This window comes from Chrysemys picta, chromosome 19 (genome assembly GCF_011386835.1).
Source record: "Chrysemys picta bellii isolate R12L10 chromosome 19, ASM1138683v2, whole genome shotgun sequence".
Taxonomy (NCBI): Eukaryota; Metazoa; Chordata; order Testudines; family Emydidae; genus Chrysemys; species Chrysemys picta.
In genome coordinates, this window is record NC_088809.1 from 6,682,877 (window position 1) to 6,697,010 (window position 14,134).

The window sequence follows — 14,134 nt, forward strand, 5'->3', positions numbered from 1 at the left end:
TCTCTCTCCTACTTGCTTGATGATCACATTTTCACAAGATTGCTTTGGTTTGCATGTTTTATTTTCTTACTTTCCTATGATATAAAGCTGATAAAGCTGAGACAACTAGCATTCCAAGAGAATTATCAATTCAGAAAGTTGTGATGCTTGTCTGTGTTCTTGGCATGCAAAGAAAGTAACTGCTGAGGTTCCATCTTAAAATTGCCTTAAATTAAAGAATTTTTTAGTTATTTAGTCTGATAGAAATTCTTGAAATATCTCCCCTCCCCCATGAGTTTTTAGTAGTGAAATGCCATAGCGGTAAAGTCAATCCTCCACCATTCCAAAGGATTAAGTACTTGATTTATTATCTACTAATCTTCTAATTAGCAGGATACTTAAAGTAGTAATTTGGTATCTTTAAATATAGATACTATCTCATTTTATATGATGTCCACAAGTGCGTTAACATTTATAATAACAAATTATTCCCTACTCTGAGTTTTCCAGTACAGCCTGTCTTCTGTGTATTTTTTAGGCCCAAATCCCGCATCAGATCTCATCTGTGGAGTCCCCTTGAATAACGTGATCCACACTAGCAAATTCCAAAGTAGGACCCTGGCTTTAGACTACAAGAGAAAAGAGTCTCATATGCTGTGTCTTGTACAATTCCAAGCACGTTGCAGGCACGTGAATAATAATCATTAAGTTTCCTGGAGACAGAAGTGCTTTGTGGGCTGCTAAAAAGTTTGGAACTCTTTTGCGGAGAGAATTGTAGTTGATGTGGCTGATTCAGGTGTGATTGATGGGTACTCCCTACCAGACAATCAGAAAATATACATTAAGAAAAACCTTATATCATTCGTACTACTTAAGCAGTGTTTTATAACTTCAGTGTGATTAACTAATTCTCACGGTACCCCGGTGAAGAATGCCGGTATTATCACTTACACCTGGAAGTTAAAGTGAATAGATTTATAAACTGTCTATAATTCTGAATAAACCGTCACTTGTTGCTAAATTTACCCATACAAAGAAAGTATCTACGTACTGGGAATCAATCTGAGGATAGTGTAGGTATGTTTACATACTATTGCCTGTACATTTTTATTAATGAGAGAATCATTTTGTAGCAAAAGCAAATCTAACAATTTGAGTGTGAATATAACTTGCATTGATAAAATGGGCATTTAAAAACATTAGAATCACAAAAGTAAAAGTCTATTAAAATATCAAAAAATCTAAACTTCCTCCAACTTAATTTTCTAGGGAAATTAATTAAATTAAAGCCCAGTATAGTAACTAGTATCTACTTATTCACACCCCCAGTAAACGGCACTTTCCAGTTTAATTAGACGATATTCACTACAATCATTTTGTTACTCTAATGTATACTCTGGCACATCTAGTCCGCTTACATGGCATGTCTGCTGTTATCTGCAGGACTGTTAATTCAAGTTTGCAGACATGCATTGGTGTTGAGCAGTATACATTTCCCTCTGTTCAGTATTAGTTCCTTTCAAGCTGCTTCCCTGCTCTATTATGGTGACTGAACGAGTCTTTTCTTAAGGATAATATTTAACATGTTTTAAAGTATTTTGCCTCTGCTCATTTCTAAATCTGTTCATTAGTGAATCTCCTACCACATATGGTGGTGATGTTTGATCCTCCCACTGAAGAGTTTCTGAACAATGGTGTGAGGGAGGACTTAAGTGTCCATCTGTAAAAAAAAATTTAACAAGCTCCTCATTTGTGATTAATGTATTTTTCAGAGGAGTCATGGGGAGATAGAGCCATATCCTTTGTTATGCCAGTGTAAATCCAGTCTTTACTTCACTGAAGGTAGCAGTTGTCTTATTTATAGTAGAATAAATTACAATATAATTTAGACCCAAACACACACTGTTTTTTGGACTCTGACAATCTGTCTTTTTTCTTTTTGGCTTTGTGCACAGATTCCCAGTCCTGAGTGTTACACCTTTTATAAATTTTTACATAGCCCATACCAAATGTTTTCTGATCCCCCAATTAAGGAATTTGGCCTGTAGTTTAAAAATAGGTCTATCACAAGTCTCACCCCACATGTTCAAAAACTGTATGAGGCTCTGTGTAATTTTGGCTATTCTAGTGTTACATTATTAAAAAAAAAACCATCCAACTGAGTTAGTCATCTATTATTTATTAAATGAAAATCAAAGTCAGCACTCTATCTAGTAAGGTTAATTAATACTGCTTTACTTTTCATGGCAGAGTGTGCTTTCAATGCATAATATATAGACAGGTTTTTTTTAACACTTAAGCATAATGATGCTATATAACAGTAATTGCAAATGGATAGTGTGCTACATAAAAAGATAGAAACAATGGGAGAGACCATGGTGACCCTTTGGCTTTGTACTGACAAGTCCATCCTCCCATAAATATTAGTGTTTTTAATCATATACACTTCAGTAACTATTTTCTAGGTCCCTAGTGGCTCATCTAGTCCAACCTACATCCTGACAGGACTGATTTCATTACCTCAAATTGTTTTTAAGTCCATAAATGATATATAAAAAGAGAGAAGGTGATTTCACATACTCTCTTGGCAAGTTGTTCCATTTCCCACCAGGTCTATAGTTAACGTTTTCCTCTAAAATTATATTTAAACTGCAATTTCTTTGCTGTGGCATAAACCCATTATTTCTTGTTCTGCTTTCATTTACGAATAAGAATAATTCATCATGAGGAAGGATGGTCTAGTGCAGTGGTTCTCAACCAGGGGAAGACGTACCCCAGGGGGTACGCAGCGGTCTTCCAGGGCGTTCATCACCTCATCTAGATATTTGCCTGGTTTTACAACAGGCTACATAAAAAGCACTCTCAAGGTCAGTACAAACTAATCTTTCATACAATTACTTGTTTATACTGCTCTAGATATTATACACTGAAATGTAAGCATAATATTTGTATTCCACTTGATTTATTTTATAATTACATGGTAAATATGAGAAAGTCAGCAATTTTTCAGTAATAGCTGTGATGCTTTTTTATTTTCATGTCTGATTTTGTAAGCAAGTAGATTTTAAGTGAGGTGAAACTTGGGAGTACGCAAAACAAATCAGACTCCTGAAAGGGGTACAATAGTCCAGAAAGGTTGAGAACTACTGGTCTAGTGGCCAGAACACTGGTCTGGGAATAGTGGTATTTGATTCTTTCCCTGGCTATACTACAGACTTTCTGTGTGACCTTGAGCAAAATATGCTACCTCTGTGAGCCTGTTTTCTTACCTAGAAAGGTGGGCTTAACCAGCCAAATCCAAGACATATGGAGAGAATTAACTCCTTCATTTTTGAAGTCCTCTGATGGAAGTTCTGTAGTATTTAAACCTTTGCATATTTTACAAAAGTTGTCTCCATCCTTCTTGCTCTACGCTAAGCTCTCAAATTCCCTTAATCAGCCTTCCGATTATTTTCCCAAATCTTTTTTCCTTTTTCTTTTTCTTTCCTCTGAATTCTCCTACTTCTGTGTTTAGAACTTCTGGGAAACACATTTTAACAAGGATGGCAAAGTACACATAGTCCCATAGTCACCTTAAACATCACCACTTGCATTTTTCTGAGTAATAAAATATGCTCTGAACATCTTAGTTATATGATGTTGGATAAATGTTTACAACAGAGGCCCTGACAGCCCATTGGTGAATAACAATATTTATACAGACACTTGGTGAAATGTTCAATATCCCTGAACACGGCTTTGCAGATAAAACACTCCAAAGTAAAGAGAAGATAAATCTTTTAAACATTCATATCTTACAATACAGCTTTTTAAGACTTATTGAGTGGGAGAAGTACATATTGTATGCACTGTAGCAATAAAACATTTTGTGCATTCTTGTTCCTTTTTTTGTATTGTTCAGACAAGCTGGCTAACTAGCTATAGTTGTAAAAGTGCATATGCTATTAACTCAAACATAAACAGACAATTCCCAGTTGTCCTCACCCCCACTGCTTTCAGCCTACAACCATATTATTACCTTCATCATGTTATTTCACCCAGTTCTACAGTGCACATGTCTCCACCTCTATAGAAAATGGTGTTGCAGAAGTTTATGGTCCATCTTATGAGCAGGCAAGATCTCCTCTCTTAGGGTTCCTTTTTAAATACCATACCGAATACTTCAGCTTGACAGCTTGGCCACTGAACAATGAGTCCTAAGAGAGGAGGAGATACTCCTGGCCTTCCACAAATCTTCCCACATACTTGACCTATGCAAGAGTATGGACAAAAAATTTCCCAAAGCTTCAAAAAGTGAAAGAGAGGTCACCTGGCACATACAACATATCAGAAAAGCACTTAAAATAAATGGAAGTAGAACTGATTAATTCAGGAAAACCTTTGCATTGATTTCCTTCCACCCTAAATCCCTTGTCTTGCAGGCAGACAAGTTCTCGATAGGTAGGAGGCTCAAAACCTGTATTACTAAAGGATAGTCGGCTGTAGATATAGTGCTCCAAGAATGGCTTTAATCAATAGAGCCCACTCAGTTCATTCCAAAGCAGTAGCCTGGGAAGAAAGGAAGTTAGCCACCACAGAAGAAATCTGTAAAGCTGCCACCTGATCATGCATCAGTGTGTTCATAAAGCACTACAGGCTTTCACTGCAGATGTCTTCTTTGGGAGGAAGGTGTTCCAAATGGTAGTCCCAAAATATAGTAACGTTGTTGATAGAGTACTGTTGCAGATGGCTTGAATGTGCGGCCTGCAGCCACCTTTCCACCACCACCTTAGGAAATAAGATGGAATCTCAATGGGTTCCATTCTGTCAGAGCAGAGAAGAAATAAACTGAACTGAGAAAAAAAGTATATGTTCTTCACCACAGTCGGAATATTTGTGTTGATGGTAAGGTGGTTGCAAATTACACAAGCGTCAAGTTTATATATGTCAAAATTTATTTAGCAATGTAAATTCCACGAAGGTGTTGGTTCATTGTTGTATTAAAGCTTCTTCAGCAAGCATGCTGCATGTGTTTCAGATCTAGAATACAGATAGGATTTAATTATTTTTTAAAAATCTCTATTTGAAAAATTATAATGGTGGTATGTCTACTTGTGCAGAACTGTGCATAAGGTTGCCTCAGATTTTTCACTTCTCTGATATTGTTTTGCTAGCTGTATTTCAATTATATGTTCCGTACTACTTTGTGCATGCTACAGTCTATTAGCAATTGCTTACGAGGCAAATGCTATATTAATATGTAATTTTCACTAAGACCATGGAGAGCTGTGGATTTTACCAAAGCATGAGGTGAACATAGGGGCAGAAATGAGAGTTCAAACTCAGTATCACTATTATCTTACATTAATTTCAATTTTGGTATAGACAGTGGCTGTTGTGAATGTGAAGACAGATTGATTATGCAGTAAAAAAAACCACGTTAGGACAGTAGTTTAATCCAAGGTTCCAACTGTTAGTGGGTGTTTAAAATCTCATGGAATTTCTCAAAAGAGTAGAAGCCTTAACTCCAGTGGTCCTGGTCATAATCCAGCTTTGGTAGCAACTGTGCAATCTATTTATCTCAAATTACCCCATTAGTTTTAAATTGCGTGGATTTATAATTTTCTCGTGGAACCCACTGTATAGTGCTGTTGGCAGTGGTAATGTGTGTGGTATTTAATCTCAGGGGTTACAGCATTTCAAAGGTAGATAAATTGAATTTTACCAAGATGAAAACGTTGCACTCATAGTGTCTTCCATCTGAGGATTTCAAGATACTTTATGTGCAATCTTTATTATCTGATGTCTTGAGATACTGGGCATGTCATTTTGCTGCTGCTGCTTCTGGAACTATGCACACATGAGCACATATTTTCTCTTTACCTGTGTACAGTGTTGAGAGGTTTCCTCAGAGTTGGTTGAGAATGGGTTTGAGAGCCACACTGGAGCTACAAGCAGTTCTGCCAGAAACGAAGAAGTCTGGTTGTGCTGGCAACTGGACCAACATCCACAATACAGCAGGTCTGACGAGGCACAAATGACATGTTTGTTTTAAATGTTGTCTAAAAGAGAGAAGCTGTGTTTAGCTTGAAATTAGTCTGTTCAGTGTTTATGGTTCTTGCATGGATCATTGTGCATCAGCATCACCAAGGAGCTTCTAAAGATGGTGCCAGAGAAATTGGTGCATCATGGGACCCTCTTGCTCTTTTTATCACTAGTAGAAAGCATGCATGGAAACATAGCTACAATTCATGTCAGTATAATCCACACCCCTGAGCGACGGAGTTACACCAACCTAATCCCCGGTATAGACAGCACTTGTTGATGAGTGGGCTTCTCCCGCTGACATAGTTATCACCTCTCAGGAACAGGGAGTGTCAGGGTTCCCTCCTCACTCTGAACTCTAGGATACAGATGTGGGGACCCGCATGAAAGACCCCCTAAGCTTATTTCTACCAGCTTTGGTTAAAAACTTCCCCAAGGCACAAATCCTTTCCTTGTCCTTGGACGGTATTACTGCCACCACCAAGTGATTTAGACCAAGATTCAGGAAAAGGACCACTTGGAGTTCCTATTTCCCAAAATATCCCCCCAAGTCCCTTCACCCCATTTCCTAGGGAGGCTTGAGAATAATATGCCAACCAATAGGTTAACCAAGTGAGTACAGACCAGACCCTTGAGTTTTTAGGACACTAAAATCAATCAGGTTCTTAAAAGAAGAACTTTATAATAAAAGTAAAAGAAGCACCTTTGTAAAATCAGGATGGAAGGTAATTTTACAGGGTAATAAAAATAAATTAATGGAGATATCCCATCTCCTAGAACTGGAAGGGACCTTGAAAGGTCATCGAGTCCAGCCCCCTGCCTTCACTAGCAGGACCAAGTACTGATTTTTGCCCCAGATCCCTAAGTGGCCCCCTCAAGGACTGAACTCACAACCCTGGGTTTAGCAGGCCAATGCTCAAACCACTGAGCTATCCCTCCCCCCAAAAAGATTTAAAACACAGAGGATTTCCCCTCTAGGCTCAACTTCAAAGTTACAAAAAGAGGAATAACCTCCCTCTTAGCATAGGGAAAAATTCGCAAGCTAAAACAAAAGATAATTTAACGCATTTCCTTACTATAACTTACAATTTTTGTAATCTTAGATGTTTATTTCAGTAGGGTTTTAGGAGATGATTTTTCCTGCCCTGGTTCCTCTCTGTCCGGGAGAGAACAACAAAGAGAGCACAAACAAAACCTCCCCCCACCAATTTGAAAGTATCTTCTTCCCTTATTGGTCCTTTTGGTCAGGTGCCAACCAGGTTATTTGAGCTTCCTAACCCCTTACAGGGAAAGGAGGGATTTTATGCTACCCTTAGCTATTTGTTTATGACAGGGAGTATCTACGTCAACGGGAGAACCTCTCTGGTCGGCGTAGGTAGCATTTTCACTCAGCACTATGGCAGGGCAGCTATGTCACTGCTCCACTGTAAATGTAGAAGAACCCAAGTCTTTCTGCTTTGAAAAACATGTTTCCTACTAATGTCTACCCTTCAGCCTGACAAACCTGGGTGGATGGAAAATAATGGGGGGGGGGAAATATATTAAGGGTCCAAAATATTTAAATAGCAATATTTCAGCAACAGAGCAACAGGAAATTATTTACTTCCAAATTGTAATGCTAGATAATGTTGTTTCTTGGCATTCCAACTTGTTTGCAGACTGAAGACCAGAAAGTGTTCTTGGACCCATTTCCTCTATGAAACTTTAAGTGAGAATTTAGGGGGAAGCAAACCTTAAAGCTGGAAATTACCATCCTTGTGAGCACATACATTCCATTAATACTACTTGGCATTCTATATCGCCTTCCATCCCAGAATTACAAAATAAGGTAGGTAAGTATTATTCTCCCAGTTTCCCAGTATTGGCTCAATTCAAATGTTTAATTTCTAAACAATGTTTCTCAGTTTTGATTTTTAGAAGGATGGGACTTCCACTCAAAACCTGCATAGGAAACTTGGCCCCTGAAATTCTGCAAAATCATTTTTAGCAGCCAAATTAATCACATCTTAAAACTTTTCTTGTGCTATGTGAAGACAGAGCCTTTATATCGAGTCCCCAAGATTACTTAGGAAAAAGTTAGTGGTTTGTTGCTAATCCACTAAAATAAACTGATGATCTACAAGAAATTGCCTTATGATTTCATAATGTGGACTAAAGTATTACAGAATACTTAGCTTTTGGTATCTTGATGGAAAAACTCCTATAGTAATATATGAAAGTAAATCCTTTTGATGAGCAGGTGCCTTCACAAGGTGTTTGATTCAGATAACAGATCAATATTTGGCAATTTGCGCTTTCATGTTTTATTAAGATATTTGCACAGTGCATTCCTCCCTACCCTCTAGCAATACATTTGCAGAACATTCAGTACAATCTTCAGATGTGGGATAATTCCATAGTGATATTCAAGATAAACATTAATGTGTTGATCGTGAATAATGAAAAATGTGATTGTACTATTGTTTAAACCAAAGAATGCAAACCACAGTCAATTCCACTTGGAATTTGCCCAGATAAAGCTTTTTTTTTGTATTGAAATTAAAATATTGATTACCATTTTAAAAAGTTAATCCCCCTGAATTTGTAAGGCTCAAGGATTTGTGTGTGAATTTATGTAGTGCTTTTAATAATAATAATAATAAATAATAATATTATTACCTTAAATTTTATTCCAATGAATTCCAAGGGGGCCTCTACAAATATTCAGGAATTATTTCACTACCCATGAAATGCAGCTACCTCTGGTAATTAATAGCATTAGTTTCCCCAGCAACTAGGACAGGACATGAAGACTAAGATCATGACCAACTGAAAATGTAAGGAGAATTATGCTAGGCATCATGTAATTAGCTATTCTGGAATTTTTCCAGGATACTTATGTATAGTTTTTGTTGTTGTTGACTAACTCTGGGTTTATACGAACATTCCCAACTTAATTAACAAAAACATCTCCTGCTCTTCTTAGTGAACTGGTGGCCAGTATAAAAGCTAGTTAGTGATGCTTCTGTTGGTATAACTTACGTTGCTCGGGGGATGTTTTTTCCACACACCCCAGAACGTCTGAATATAAAACCCAAAAAATTGGTTAACTATCATTAATGTTTTCTTTTGGGGATATTTCACAACCCCAAACTCTACTCTTCTCGTGGCTTTCATACTATGTTAGACTTTCAAAAGTCAGATGCTTTTTTAAATTATGTTCATTTCATAGTTTACTGTGCATCTATAACTGTCATCCTACTTATTTTCTTTCTGATTTACAACATACACACCTTTCATGTACATGTTATTGCTTTCCTCCCCTTCAGCCTCTGGGGCAGTCATGATCAAATTAATGTGATCATATAAAGTAGAGGGTTTTTTTGCCCTATTGGTTACTGATGTCTATGGAGTGTAGTTGCATACTAGCAGCTTTTGGAACCAATTTCAGATTCTGGGTTTTCTTTTAAATCACATGGTGAAGGCTGCATATGTTTTCTACTGTCAGTATTGAAACTGTGAAAACAGAGCTACCATAGTCGGAGCTTCCGTGTCACACAGTCTGATTTATTGACCCTTGCATGCTAGATTTTAACACCTAATTTAAAAATATAGTTACAGAACAAACAAATCTCCTTTGAGAAAGCAAAACAAGCCCATGATGATTTATTAAAATTCAGGTTTTCTCCCATGGGAAAAATACACCAATGCGCAGTGAATTTTCATAATCTCTATTTTTAAAGGCCATCCCAACATTTTAAACCACAACCTCTTGCCCTGAACACCTAAGCAATATTACCTTTTTCATAAGTGTCATTAAAGTAACTTTTTCAATGTGAGGTTTCAGAGTAGCAGCCGTGTTAGTCTGTATCCGCAAAAAGAAGAACAGGAGGACTTGTGGCACCTTAGAGACTAACAAATTTATTAGAGCATAAGCTTTCGTGGACTACAGCCCACGCATCCGAAGAAGTGGGCTGTAGTCCACGAAAGCTTATGCTCTAATAAATTTGTTAGTCTCTAAGGTGCCACAAGTCCTCCTGTTCTTCTTTTTTCAATGTGCTGTATTTTTACGGGGTGCAGAGTCTAAGTGAGATAGAGAGCATGTGTAACAACTAGGCAATGAAGTTTTATAAAAGTAGCATTGGCTTCAGCCCCAGTAATACACAGTATAAACTGTAGTCATCCATTACAGCTGGTCAGGACTCACCACTGTTTTTTAGTATTTTCTGTTGGTTATTTTCTAGTTACATCTAACCTATCTGGAAATTAAGTGGGTTCAAGTTATATGCTTCCTTGGATTCAGTGAGGTCTGCATTCCCTTTGGGGAGCAGAAAGGGGCTTCCAGGAGGCAGACCCCAACTTTCTCTGGTGAAAGAAGCAAGAACACCTTTTTGTTAACAGGTCTCTCTCTACCCCTGCCAATCCTGATCTCTCTTTTTTGAGTAATATACTATCATAGAGCCTCTCTGTAGTTAACTAAATGAAACATAGACATTGTAAAAGTGAAATAGTAACTAATTTATTTTTTCTTTTTTTAACATGCTCTAATAATTGCAGGTTTAGTTGATATAAAAGTTGGATCCCTCACTGACTATCTTCTCTTGCAATAACTGACCATTTATGGGCATGATGATACTGGAATATTGTACACTCTGTCTGTCTACCATAGGACCTCTCTCTGCACTCTCTAAAAATACTCTGTTTGGCATGTCAGCTTTCCTTGCTGAAGCCCATACAATTTAGAAGAGATATCAGGAATGGCAATATACAAAAACACTGTAGGAGAACACTTAAACCTCCCTGGCCACACAATAGCAGATGTAAAGGTAGCCATCATACAGCAAAAAAACTTCAGGACCAGACTCCAAAGAGAAACTGCTGAGTTCCAGTTCATTTGCAAATTTGACACCATCAGATCAGGATTAAACAAGGACTGTGAATGGCTAGCCAACTACAGAAGCAGTTTCTCCTCCCTTGGTGTTCACACCTCAACTGCTACCGTAGCAGAGCACCTCACCCTCCCTGATTGAACTAACCTCGTTATCTCCATACTGATTTATACCTGCCTCTGGAAATTTCCATTACTTGCATCTGAAGAAGTGAGGTTCTTACCTACGAAAGCTTATGTTCCCAATACTTCTGTTAGTCTTAAAGGTGCCACAGGACCCTCTGTTGCTTTTTACAGATTCAGACTAACACGGCTACCCCTCTGATAGAAGAGACTTTGTTTTTCCAGCTCAATTCCTTTAAAATCTCAACTACACTGCATATCTGAAAGCATGTCTTTTCTCCCTTAATTAGTATGTACATAGCTCTTGTATCTTCAAGATAACTTGCAAATTAAATTATCCTTCTGGATCCAAGAGATTAAATGACTTGCCCAGTCCGATTTCAGCTCTTTGTTTTAACTTTAAAGTCAGAGTGCTCCTTCCATTGGTGTTAATAGCTGCTACACAAAAACTCCATGCATCAGTGGCATTGCACCATTTGTAATCAGTCTTCTTAGTGATATCAGATATAATGCTTATACTTTTCCCCCTAAACTCGGGGGAATCTGGAGTAGTCTCTCTGGCCTACGGCCCTAGTGAATTGGTAGAGAACAAATTGAACTGAATAGAAAAGAATGTAAGTGACCTGGTGGTGGATTCAGTGCTGGTTGCTGTCTGAAGTTAAAAGAATAGCAGAGGCAAAGGACATCATGCAGATCTTAAGTTTATATGTAAAAAGAAATGGAGAGAGTTGGCTGTACCAGTTACACAGAAATTCTCAGGCCTTCCTTGTGTAAGAGGAGCTCAGACGTGCTACAGAAATGACCCGTTGACTCTTTTAACACCCCCAGCTGGCTGGTCTGTGATGGCTTGCCTACAAGAGTTATCCCTTCTTTCCTATTAGAGGTGAATGTAGGGATGTGGTGGAGAAACGATGAATAAAGGGATGAGAGGCTACAGGAAAACCTGAAGAACCTTCTGCCTCAGCTCGTAAGGTGTGGGGAAGAAGAGGGAGGGAAGCCTCTACTCTGATGCCGGGGACAGGATCCAGCACCTCCACTGCCAAATGAAGTAGACATTAAAATAAACCAGGGAGCGTGCTTGTGAAAAAAGAACCGTGAGACAAGGTGAAGAACAAGGAGATCTGATGCTATTTTTACTTCTAAGGAAGTAACAGCTACAGTAACATCAGCAGCTGCTGCCTTGTATCACATTTCAATAATAATGCTATATAAAAAGCTACTGTAGATTCAATAGCTCCTCCATATGACCTCCAGCTAGCAATTCCTCGTGGGGCTTCTAATGCAACGCTAACCACTGCTGAGTGGGCAGTTAACATGAGAAGGCAGAAGATTCTTTGTCTTGCACACACAAACGTAACACACACTTTGTTTTTCTGTCTAGGTAGTGTGACAGACCCAGACCAGTGGGGTACAGGAGTCTGGTAGAGGGCAAATATACTGATCACTGGATGAGTAGTTTTCTGTTCCCTGAGTGACCAGAGCAGGGGCTGCACTAGAGTAATCAGGAACCTGCTAGAACCAGTTAAGGCAGGCAGGCTAATTAGGACACCTGGAGCCAATTAAGAAGAAGCTGCTAGAATCAATTAAGGCAGGCTAATCAGGGCACCTGGGTTTTAAAAAGGAGCTCACTTCAGTTTGTGGTGAGAGTGTGAGGAGCTGGGAGCAAGAGGCGCAAGGAGCTGAGAGGGTGTGCGGCTGGAGGACTGAGGAGTACAAGAGTTATCAGACACGAGGAGGAAGGTCCTGTGGTGAGAATAAAGAAGGTGTTTGGAGGAGGCCATGGGGAAGTAGCCCAGGGAGTCATGCAGCTGTTACAGGAGGCCCTATAGAGAGCTGCAGTCCACAGGGCCCTGGGCTGGAACCCAGAGTAGAGGGCGGGCCTGGGTTCCCCCCAAACCTCCCAATTGACCTGGACTGTGGGTTTTTCCAGAGGGGAAGGTCTCTGGGCTTTTTCCCAACCCACATGGTGAATCTCTGAGGCAAGAAAATCCGCCAATAAGCACAGGACCCATCAAGATAGAGGAGGAACTTTGTCACAGTGGGTATAACTTCTTTGTCTCTCCCTCCAGCAGTTATAGCTGCAGCTGCTCAGATTTTTCTGAGCCGTGTTAGTCTGTATCCACAAAAAGCACAGGAGTCCTGGGAATGGCTGAGCACATTGAATCTGTTTCCCCCCCTGTTACAAATCCTCACAGCTTCTTGTCAAACGGTCTGAAATGGGCTCGCTTGATTATCACTACAAAAGTTTTTTTTCTCCTGCTGACAACAGTTCATCTTAATTAATTAGCCTCTTAGAGTTGGTTGGGCAACTCCCACCTTTTCATGTTCTCTGTGTGTGTGTGTGTGTATGTATATATATATATAAAATCTCCTCACTGTATGTTCCATTCTATGCATCCAATAAAGTGGGCTGTAGCCCACGAAAGCTTATGCTCAACTAAATTTGTTACTCTCTAAGGTGCCACAAGTACTCCTGTTCTTTTTTCAGATTTTTCTGTTTTCATATATTGAATTAAACATCTTTCACGTTGAGTTAAGCAGTTCCTGGTTAAAATTTCACCAGCAAACTGAACAGAAAGTTGAATGAAAGGGTCTATTACTGCTAAATCACCCTTGCCAGAGATCACTTATCCCCTGGTCCATATACAAATATTTTATTGCACCATATCCGCATTTTTAAAAAAGATATGGGGAAAGTGTGTGCGCATGCACACACACACGTGATCCAAACTGATCATTGTGTTCCATTCTCAATCTAGTCAGTATATTTTTTACTTAAAGCATTTCCAGCAAGTACAATTAATAGACATTTGTTTGCCAAGTGGTCTTTCCTTGTTCCTCGGTTGTAACTATAACAACGTGTTCCTGTTTAAAGGACAAAAACAGAATAAATCCCTCAGCCTCCCACCAGTACTTACTGCAAACACTTACATCCCCAGAATGTAATTTATCACAAGGAGAATTTTTGTAAGATCCCCTTGATAAAACATTGGCAGCATGTCACTACACAGATCCAACTATTCTTGGTCGGTGGCCCAAGATGGGATTGAGGGTATCACACGGAGTATTATATTCCTTACCCATCTTTCTACTTTTATTTATTTTTAATTTAAATTACTACTAGTGAAATATGAACCATGG